The sequence below is a fragment of the Melanotaenia boesemani genome, chromosome 18 (assembly GCF_017639745.1).
Source record: "Melanotaenia boesemani isolate fMelBoe1 chromosome 18, fMelBoe1.pri, whole genome shotgun sequence".
In the NCBI taxonomy this organism is placed as follows: domain Eukaryota; kingdom Metazoa; phylum Chordata; class Actinopteri; order Atheriniformes; family Melanotaeniidae; genus Melanotaenia; species Melanotaenia boesemani.
In genome coordinates, this window is record NC_055699.1 from 20,007,390 (window position 1) to 20,018,578 (window position 11,189).

An 11,189-nucleotide genomic window follows, 5' to 3' on the forward strand; every position below is an offset into this window, starting at 1 on the left:
CAAGTGGTGTAAAAAATATCGCAACCAAAATATTTTTTCTGCTTTTCATGTTAGGCTGGTGGCTGCATTGAATTGCCAACTCATCTTGAGGTATAAAGTAGTCATACATAAAAGGTACAAGATGATTCTAGGTCATTATCTGTCAGGGTGCGGTGTGGGTGTGGATGTAGGACCAGGCAGGAGACAGGTGGACATGAGACCAGAGGATTTATTGCTAAATAAAGAAATGTGCTGACACAGCAGGAAACAGATGCATTAATACTCCAAATGAATAAAAAAATACAGACTCAGGATTCTACAAGGGAAAAACTAGGACCGGGAACCAGAGGTAATACAACAGTAAAGAGGTTAAGTAATAGCAGACTTCTGGCTATGAGAAATGTAGATGTTGGAAATAATGGAAATATAATGAAGCATAAGATTGATATTAGTTTAATGGATTTTAGATTAATTCCTTGCAGACCGAACTATAGTAAATCCTTTGTGTTTATGAGGGCAATTCCAATTTATTGTTGCTAATTTGTTAAGAAACCTATGATCTATGCCATAAAGAAGTATACAATATATGTTGTTGCCTCGCCCCTGCGCTTCCCTTTTAACTCTCTATACCTCCTGTCTAATAATATTGTATTATTTATAGTTAGTTTTACAATTCAAAAATTGGTACTCTCCCTGTTACATTCATGCCGGATAACACAGTTACAAATGCAATGTTAAAATCACCAAAGCAGGACCTTTTTTTTTTCTTTTTGACTGTCTTCAGAAATAGCAGCCCTATTAACAAAGGAAAATACCGCCTTACATTTCTTTTTATTCCTCTGTTCTTTGCATTCAGTGAGATTCCTGCGAGCCATGCATTGCACGCTACCCCTGGGAAGGGCGTCTTCAACAAAAGGCTCTTCTCTGACAATGACCTGCATGGCAAGAATGCTCTTTTTTCTTTTTTTCTTTTTTGCATTTGAAAAGCTCTGGGAGATTTATGTCTGACAGTCTTCACTCCAAACACTGAACTGCATCCAAATCGTCTTTTAAACTGTCTGTTTGGCTGGTCCGAACCCAAAATAGATTACATTCTTTGTTTTACTGACATTAAATTTCTATTGCAAAACAGAAATCTGCTGCACTTTGACCCATTGGAGTGAGTTAATTACAGTGTTTTGCATTGTTTTGTCCATTTTCAGTGTAATATACAGAATTTAAATATGCTACAGGTAATATTTAAACACTATTTGCCTTTGGAAGTTGAAGCCAATAATTACAGCGCAGTGTAATGTAATTTCAGCAGGTTAAATGTATGAAACACCTTTGCTGAAAAGCATAATTTCTGTATCTTAACACCTTTGCACAAAGTCAGCCAGCCTCCTACAGGGATGGCTGGTTTTTAAATGAATATGTCAAAAACTAATATCTTTGGTTGTATCTCAAGCTAATGGGTCATTTCTTTTAACCTTTAACCATAAATGGTAGTAAATGGATCACTGTTTGGGCAAGATGTGTCTACATGATTTGTAAAATTGTGTTACTAATCGTTCTGATCCACACCCAGCCCAGTAGAGTTGGCTTGGTCTTAATTACCCATTTTATACTGACTAGAAAACACAAGATGTACTAGCATTATTATATTATGTATTATATTATGTGCTTTGTCCTCTTCTTCCTCTACTTTTTTTTAATCCACGCCACATATTCCTGCTCTTCTTCTTTTGTTTTTATACAGAGTCCTTGTCCTGGTGTATATATGTCAACCTTTACCTCTGTATTATTTTTATGTTATTTATTTTTATGTTATTTAAAACCTTCCTGATGGTCCCATAAGAGTTTCACTTATTTTCAGTTTAAACTGTCATGTTTGTTAATGTTTCTGTACCTTGGAGCAATTAAAAAAAATAAAGTCAAGTCCTGCTGTCACCGGATGTGAGCTCAAAGTCCTGCCAATCAGACTAATTAGAAGAGTTACCGCCCCCAACTGACAAGTACACCCACCGAACAGCGAGAACGAGCCGAGTTTTCCAGAGCGTACAGGTGAGTTGGGAGGGGGGATGTCGTGTTTTACGCTCGCTGTGATGCGTTCACGGCCCCACGATTTTTTAAAAACTCCTGCGAAGAGAGCAGTGCGCTCTCTCAATTAAGAAACGTGCTGTTGGTTTCATAAATGCGCTTCTCAATGTATTTGGCTGAGATGTAACGCCATACAACACCTGTCAACTCAGCACATCAGAGGAGGAACAGTTCATTGATGTCACCTGTGATTCAACATCTACTGCTAGATAAGAGACCCTGGCCTGGCCTTCTTCCTTTCGCCACATCCTACCTATGCCTATGCCAGAAAGGTTTTTCTGCTGTGGCCTCAATCAAGACAGAATACAGATCAAAGTTAGACATTGAAAATGAACTTAATGTGGCCGTCTCACAACTGCAACCCAGATTTGAAAAGATCTGCTGCAACAAGCAAGCTCTAAAACAGCCTTTAATCAAGTGATTGCTGCAAACTCTGCCATGATTTGACTTGGCTCCTCTTGAACCTAATGGAAAGTTCACAAGCCACTTTTCTTAATGTCTTTTAATAAAATCCTTGAATCATTTTCTCTCTCTCTCTCTCTTTTTTTTTTTTTTTTTTTACTTTATGGGTGTTACACATAGTCTCCAGGGAGACAAGGGTGCGTTAACAAGGTTTTATTTACAGAATAGTACTCGGCAGATAAACATACTGGTACCGGTACTGGAGGAGGTAGTAGGGTTGAGGAATCCGGGAACGGAGAGGGAGTGAGTCCATAAGGTGTGACGTTTAAGGTCCGACAGGGAATGATGGTGTATATGAGGGCTGGAGAAACAAAGGAAGACAGGTGTGACAGGTTGGCTTATTGCTGATGAGCGGATCAGGAACAGGTGTGGTTGATCAGGGAAGTGAGGATGGAATGGAGTGACTGTCTGTGAGTGGCATGACTGACTGAGTGGCATGACTGGCTGTAACAATGAGGAACCCTGGCGTAACCTCAACCATTTTAAATGACTGGAAAAACCAAAACTGCTGTGGCTGGGAAGTGAAAACAATATCAACACATTTACATCATAGAAACCATGTTTATATTAAATGTAAACGCCCTCTGTGATCCTGGCTATGTGAGGGTCACATTATGTTAGAAGAGTCCAGATTAAAGGGGGTGACAGGTCAACATTTCTGATAGCCCGAATATGTGACTTGTATCTGCATTATAATGAACTTAGACTTCAATACATAGTGTGCTCAAGATTTTGCTCGTCTTCTAAGGTGCAGAGAAATGTACATTATCGCCCCCTGTGGTCACATATATTGACGGTCACAGATTTTGGTGAAACACCTATCTTTGTAATTGTGTTTCCATTGTACTTTTGTTTTGTAAATTGAAACAGTTTTACATTTTCACAATTGCATTTACATCATAGAAACCATGTTTACCTCTATGTAATGTTGTTTTGCACTTCCCAGCCACCGTTCAAAACAATGCAAACACACACACTATTGTCTACAATGAGCTAGGTTGACCACCACTTCATGCTAGCAGAACTAATGTGTCATCTCCACAATACAAGCAGGTGGTTTTGTAAAAAGAAAGTATTCAAACTGATCGTTCTGTAACTCTACAAGTGATATCATAGCCTAAACCTAACCAGGTTTAGGCTAAAGTGTTAGTTAAGAATCGGCGTATATTGGACTGAACATAGTTCAGAGGAGTTCTTATATGTCAGTCTTGAACATGCAAACTCAAACTCGGTGTCTTGTCAAAGAAAAATACTTGTGAAGTTTGTTGTGATGTTTAAACACTCATACAACATTCATCTCTTGTAAAGATGGTTCTCAAAAGGATGCAGCTTTATGTCATATTTTAAGGTTATGATCAAACAACATATTTGGTCGTTTTGATTGGAAGACTTGCTGGAATCTCTGGAGTGTCCCAGTAAAATAACTGGACCTGCAAGTCTTTCCTGCACAGAAAAGTCGGTCTCTTGAAGACGCCCCATGACACGACTACTCATGTGAGTCTGTACAGAGTGTGACAGCAGCCTGACCGCATGTCACTGTGTACATGTACGTGCACTCAGGAAACCATGCAACCCAGAGAAAAGCGATTATGAACGTAATCAGAGAAAGCTTTTACACACAGTGTAACCTGGTGAACCCAGAGAAAGTGTTTCACTTTGACAAAATGTCAAATGCTCAACCCAAGTTAAGACTTCTGGATGCTAACCCGTGTTCCAGTTTCAGTGCAGATTTAGATGGAAACATTTGACACAGGTCAATTCACTGACATACATATTTGTCTTTGATTTTCTCTTCTTTGGTTTTAAAAAACAACCTCAGAGACAGATTAATGAGTATTCTGTTAGTATTTCAAGGTAAATGGGGGTTAGGTTTGCATAAGAAATCCAACTATACCCCCCATCTTTATATTGTTCACTGACATGTTTACTTTTCCAAAAAGACACTAAGGTTTGTTGTACTCAAGAACGGCTCATCATAATTGGTTATTTAAGTAAAAATGTATTTTAAACACAACCCAACACCGTAAAGGCTTGGCAATATGGTCCAGTCCAGTGGAAATGACAAAGGCAATGTTATACTGATTTAAATATAAATGTAGCTGTCAGAGGCTACTATGCACTACAGGTCTTAATACCCAATTCAGATTTTTTTTTAAGATTTGATTTTTACATCTATTTGTTCACAATACAATTTTAATGTGACCGACATCAGACTCAGTCGATCCAATGAAGTGACCTGCATGTGAATAAATACTGAAGTTGTACAACGAGAGCTGAGAAAATTATGATACAATATAGCTCCGTTTATTATTTATATTCAATCCTGCCATGTCAGACTGAGGTCACTGAAAAACAGCAGATATGGATCCGATTTAGTGCCACATATTAAAATGGACTGGGTTGGGTTTGAAAATATTATATTTGTGCTGTTCAGACTGTCATTAAAAATCTGAAATGGGTCATATATGGGCAAAAATGGAGTCTAATAAAAACCAAGCAAAAAAAAAAAAAAAGTACATACAAACAAGATGGGAGCAGACCACAAACCAGCACTGCAAAGGGGTCACATCCTTCGGATCCATTGCAGGGCTGGTTTGTGGTCTGCTCCTTATTATTATTATTATTATTAATTTTTTGGTTATATCAAAGTTCTTTTTAAACGTTGCTGCTTGGTGGTGGTCTCAAATGTTATGGTTTCATTTATTTTGAGTCTTAGTTTATTGAGGGACAATAAAATCTGAATAAAAAGGAAGTTTTCTTTTCTGTTTGTGTCAAACAGGTGAATAAAAAAGGGAATCAATGCCAATAAAGTTTCACATCTCTACTGTAAATCCTCATAAATGTTCTTTAATTGAGCAGATCTCCATCAGCAGACTATCTGACAAACCCACAGATGGCAATTTGACATCTGTGATGATTCCAGATGATTAAATGACTTGTTTTACTTTATCTGTGGTTGTTGGCGTACAGTCCAGTAAAATCTTGTGCACCACTGGAAACATTAATCTTTTCCACAGGACAACTTTGCCACAACACCTGCCACCTAATAAGCCACACCTGCAATATTACAGCTTGTTTATCTGTCCAACTTTAAACTGCCAGTTCCACATTCTCTTAGCAGGATAGGATATAACCAGTGACTGACAGCTAAGTTTATTAAATTTTATTGCCCTGGAATGAAAACTTAGTGAGATAGGGCTCTAATCGGGACAGGCAGTGGCATTCTTTTACATGGCGAGGAACTGAGTCAATGCTGATAGCAATAATCTTTAAATGGAGGGAATTTATTTCCGAGCTCCACTGGCCACCGCTGCAGCTGTTGTTCATCTGGACGGGGATAAAAAGGCAGCAGCAAAAGGGCGGTGAATCAATTTTACAGGGTCGCATAGCGGCAACGTTTTAGACATGGAGGTGAGGAAAGGTAAACTAGAAACAATAGCTGCTGTCTGGTAAGAGCTCTGGAGACCATTAGGTCCCTGATCATGACAGAACAGAAAGTCTCAGGACAATGCTTGCCTGAAGACAAAACATATCAAACTATGTAACAGTTAATTTAAAATCTGATGCATTTCTTGTTGTTTTACAGCAGGGGCACCAGGTTGTTATGGCAGAAAATGAAGCATGTGGCTACTGAAAGAGAATTAGCTTCATTAACAGCAGATGAGTGGATTTAAATTTCATTAATTTAAAAATATCTTCCTAAAATGTTGAAAAATCTATTTGGACCAGAATCAATGATCCGTGGTTGCACCAACAAAAAATAAAGCCTGGATAATTTTGAATAATTTATGTGGGGCTGATATTAAAGCAGCATTACATACATTTCTAACCTGAAAATTTCAAGTCAGAAATGTATGTAATGTTCATCTGACTTGTTTTGATTCCATACTGATATTCATTATGCAGCATTGCAGCATCAACTGCAACATTTTACCATCTGTTCTTAATTGAAACTGAGGTGCATTCTGAACAAAAAATGTCCCAGATGCCAAAAACATTAAAATAAATATTTTCATGAAAAAGGAACCTTGACAAAGTAACCAAGAAATAAGAAAAAAAGGATGATAGATCATTCTTTTTTGTGTTTTTTTACAGCTGATTCAAGACAACTTTAATAGTTTACACAATCTCACTTTGAAAAATAAATAAAGAAATAAATAAATAAACCTTTTGCACTGTACATGACTATTACTGTGGAGAACATTCACTGGCTGTGTTGTGGCTATCCTCACACTGAAAAGTTCAAATCTACTAAAAATATTATTGGTTAAAGAATTGTATCTGTCTAACTTGTAAGGGTGCACACTAGTGATTTAAAACAGAAAGCTGTGCTCCACAACTTGGGATCAAAGGTCAGTCGGTCTGCCACCTGAAGGCTAAAGAGCTGTGAACCAGATATGCAATTTGTATAATTTACTCTCTGTTACTGTATGCAGCTACCATAAATACAACAAATATAGCTGGATCCATGTATGCATGTTTTACACTTGTGTGAGTTTTTGTATTAGCTCCACTTCTCCTGCTTGCATAGACAAACCACTGCTGACGTTCACTTCAGCAATCTAGGTGGCCTTTAGCAAGAGCCTTGGTAATAAGTTTCTCTATAGTCCAAAATGAAAAAGTGCTGCAGAAGTCTGATGAATAAAATAAGTAGTTGATGAGCCCCACATCTTTCAAATCCTCTCTCCACCAAAGGATATTAAATAGATCCTGCTCATGAGATGCATGCAGCCTGGTAATATCCCTGCAGGATTTCCAGCCCTTGCTCCTGAACTGTCGGCCTATCTCTGCATGCAATTAGGTGAGCAGCAGCTTGATTTCTTCCATTTCTCTTAATGTTAGTTGCAGCAGCTTTAACAGTTCTCCTGCTTTCTTATTGCCACTGACTCAAGTAATAAAGGCCATTCTGATGCTTTCCAGTGACTTGAATGCAGAATTGCCTTCTCATCACTGTGGGATTGGTTTTGCTTAAGGTTATGATCACTGTAATATAAAATTTTAAGATACATGTCCACTCAGTGCAACTAGTTTGGGATTTACCTCTACAAAGCAGTTCATATTCCAGATTTTGCACTCCTCTAACCTGCATGCTCTACCACAGAACATGGGCTCTCCAATCTTAGATGTCATTGACATGAATCTTGACATCTCATTTAAAATGATATGATTTCCCCTCGCTCAGATGTCACTGCAGGCTTTTTCATAATGTGCCGCACCCTCATTCATCGAGGCAACTGAGGTGTCTTTTCCAAAGTGAGTGCTGGAGTTCCTCTGAGTGTCAACCTGCAGACTATTAAAGGACCGTCAGACTGGAGGTTTCAGCCAGAGAGCTCATACCATTATGAGTTGCCTGTAGCCCCGTGAGGAGCTTAAGCAACTGGCCACAGAATGCCAGGTGATTTAATATGGCTGGAAGAAAGCGGTTTATATGGATAATCCTCTCTCACTCGCATACATCAACAGCCTCGCTGTATTCTTTATGCCATTGTTCTTTATTCTCAAAGCTGTTGGGGGATGGACTTCTGAGGGAAACAGCTATGTAGCATGAACAGAAATAGTAGGTTTAATATGAATAGCTCTGCATTAATGATGGAATATTGAAGCAAAAATAGGAATTTCATGCGGTAATGATTTAAAAGGTGAACCTTTAAGTTTATGTTTGTGGGATGACTAAAAGCAGTAAAAGAAAAGAGGGAAAAAATGCACATGTTGGCATTTAAATGAGAACAGAATAACTCCAGGGTGGCACACAGTCTGTCCTCTTGTTTAATTGTTGTAAATTCCAGTCAAAATGAGTCAACAGCAAGAACTGAAGCTGGACCAGGTCACATGGAGAACCTTGAAAGTTCTCATCATCATCACAGATTTAATCTGAGTGCAGCAATCCTGATCTAATATTTACTGTATGCACCTTTCTCCATGTAGAGCATGTAGGAAGAAGTCTTTTTTTTTTTTAAGCACAACATGGTAAATTTGGACAGCAAATAAGATGTAGTCAGTTATGTTTTGACACAGCTGCTTTTATTCCACCTCATTAGTTCTATGTATGTATGTTCTGGTGTATGTATTGTGGTGAAGTTATTTCACTGTAGAGTGTGTGTGATTAGTTTGTTCTTGATTGCTGGAAAATCCTTTACGTTTTTTGTCTGTTGTAATTAGTCAAACTGTGAAACTGATCGAAATTACTCCAGGTTTTCTTGTAAAGTCAAAAAAAAAATGAGAGGAAGTAAACTCTTTAAGTACCATAGTATGAATGGCAAGTGGTATTTTACGCTGCAGTAGGAATTAAAAGGTTAAGTAAATTACAAAAATATGTCACGAAATCTGGTCAAATCCTCCCAGAGTTTTTCAGCAGTCACTTGGTTAATTGTTTATAAATCACTTTAATTCAGTCGGTTAGAGTCCTCTGTTAGCTTCTGCTATTTTGTGGCTAGATTAAAGCTCACAGAGGGATACAAACCTACAGCTAATGTTTCTGCTTCATTCAACAAGACATCCCAGCAATATTTATGATGAATATGACGGACTGGGCACCTACAGAGGATCTGGGCCATGACAGAGAAAAACAAGTGGTCAGTTTGTTTACATGAAAAACACATAACAGCAATGCTAGAAAAACACCTGACTGCATACTTGCAGGAGCAGAAACTTTGCAGGATTTCTCTTGAAAGGTCTTAATTCCAACTTCATCCATCCACAAACCAAGAAGTTTTAGACTTCCATCTTCCATGTTTTCATCTGCTTGGCCACGATAGTTTGATACATCTGGCAACTGAACTGTTGAGTATTTCTCCAAATTCAAAGATTAAATCATTCTTGATTATGCATCTGCAGTATGTCGACTTTCAAAAGTTATCCTGAGCATGAACTTACATCTGAACTATGTTGCACAACCACGTTGGTGTTATAGATATTTCAATTGGTGGAGCTTAAAACACCTTTGTATTTCTTTCCTACTGGGTTCATTGTGTTGTTTTATGCTGCCTTTGTGTGAGAATTTGTATCTACTAATGAGTGTCATATCACTTCAAAACATTAACCTATAGGTAAAAAGGATGTAAGCATGCATAAAGTCAAAAGTGGTTGAATTAAATTCTTGGTTGAAGTGGGACCCAACTGCAAGATAAATATGACAGGAGGCAAAAAATAACTTTATTAAATAATAAACAAATAAATAAATAAACCAAAAAGACAGTATAGGTCAAAAGTAGAGAGATTTTTTCTTGGCATAGAAAATCAGAGAACATCAAGTGTCTGACACTAAACAAAGGAAACGTGGTAATATATATATATATATATATATATATATATATATATATATATATATATATATATATATATATATATATATATATGTTTTGGGAGGTGATGACCAACATGGTGCAGGTGTGTGCAACTACCAACTAAAGCCTGGTGTGAGATAATGGCAGGAAACAAAATTCAAGACACATGAGAAAGTAATGCTAATGAAGGTGAAGAAGATGAGCAGACGAGTCATGAGTCAGCAAAATAAAATACAGAATGTGGCAACTCTTCGATCAAGAAACAAGTAACCTGGCAGAAACCTTACTGGTTTTTAATTTTCATATAATGTTACACCTTTTTGTTCTGTCTCTGCTCCAGACATCTGAAATATTGTGGATTTTCTCTGCCCTTACTGGAGATTGCTGTGTAGAAATGAAATACCAGCTAAGAAATAAAAGCTCTCATGTTTTTGAGAATTCCTCAGTTTGCTTAAAATCACTAGGTTTAAAACTTGGACTCATAGTTCTTGTGCAGGGAACACGTCAAACTCCTGTCTGAAGCCCTTAAAGCTGCTTTTGTGATCTGATCCTGCTGAACCCAGGCAGCTGGCAGGCTCTGGGACCGATTCAAACTCTTGGCCTATGATCACAGCTCTGCTTTACGTGGCAGAGGAAGGTAGATTTTATTACCTGAAGAATGAGCTGAATTGTCTATCAAGGAACAATCAGTAGAGCTATAGTTTCAGAGGAGAACTTGTCTGTCACATTTTGGACTACATGCTGCCTTAGAGGCTTTTTAATAATGCTAAGGCTATGGAGAGAGAGGATCCTTGTGAAGTATTGTCAGTTTTTTGTCTCACAAATAACAGCTTCACTTCAAAACCTCTGAAGGCATCAGCTTGGTGAAGATTTACATTTGAGCATCAGTTTGGAAAACAATGGTTTTTATCCCAAATTTTACTGTCAGCATCATAAATGTGAGCACATCAGTGAATTAATGTGAAATTCTTGATGGCATACATTCAGAAATTGAATAGAGGTGTAGGTTGTAATTAATTAACTAACCCTTAATGTTTGCAGTGTGATGCTTTAAACTGGTAGTTCTAAACAAAGTGATGTGCAGTGAGGTGTAAAAAGCCAGAGATCAAAGCTGCCCAGACCCATTTCACCAAAATTATATAAAAGCCTGTGGGTCAGAGTGTGACTGTGAATATAAATCACACAGATTCTTACATGTGCTTAGCCTCTCGCTGATGAATAATAGCAGGCTGTTTATGCGTGCCTTATTAAATTGACGTGGTATGTGGACATGGGCAGGTGCTGCCAGCAGGACAGCAGTTTATAAATAGGGATGAGAGGCCATTTGGAATAGCAACAAGGTTTCAGGAACATGTCTTAGCATCAAACTAAATTCCCCTGTCAGGT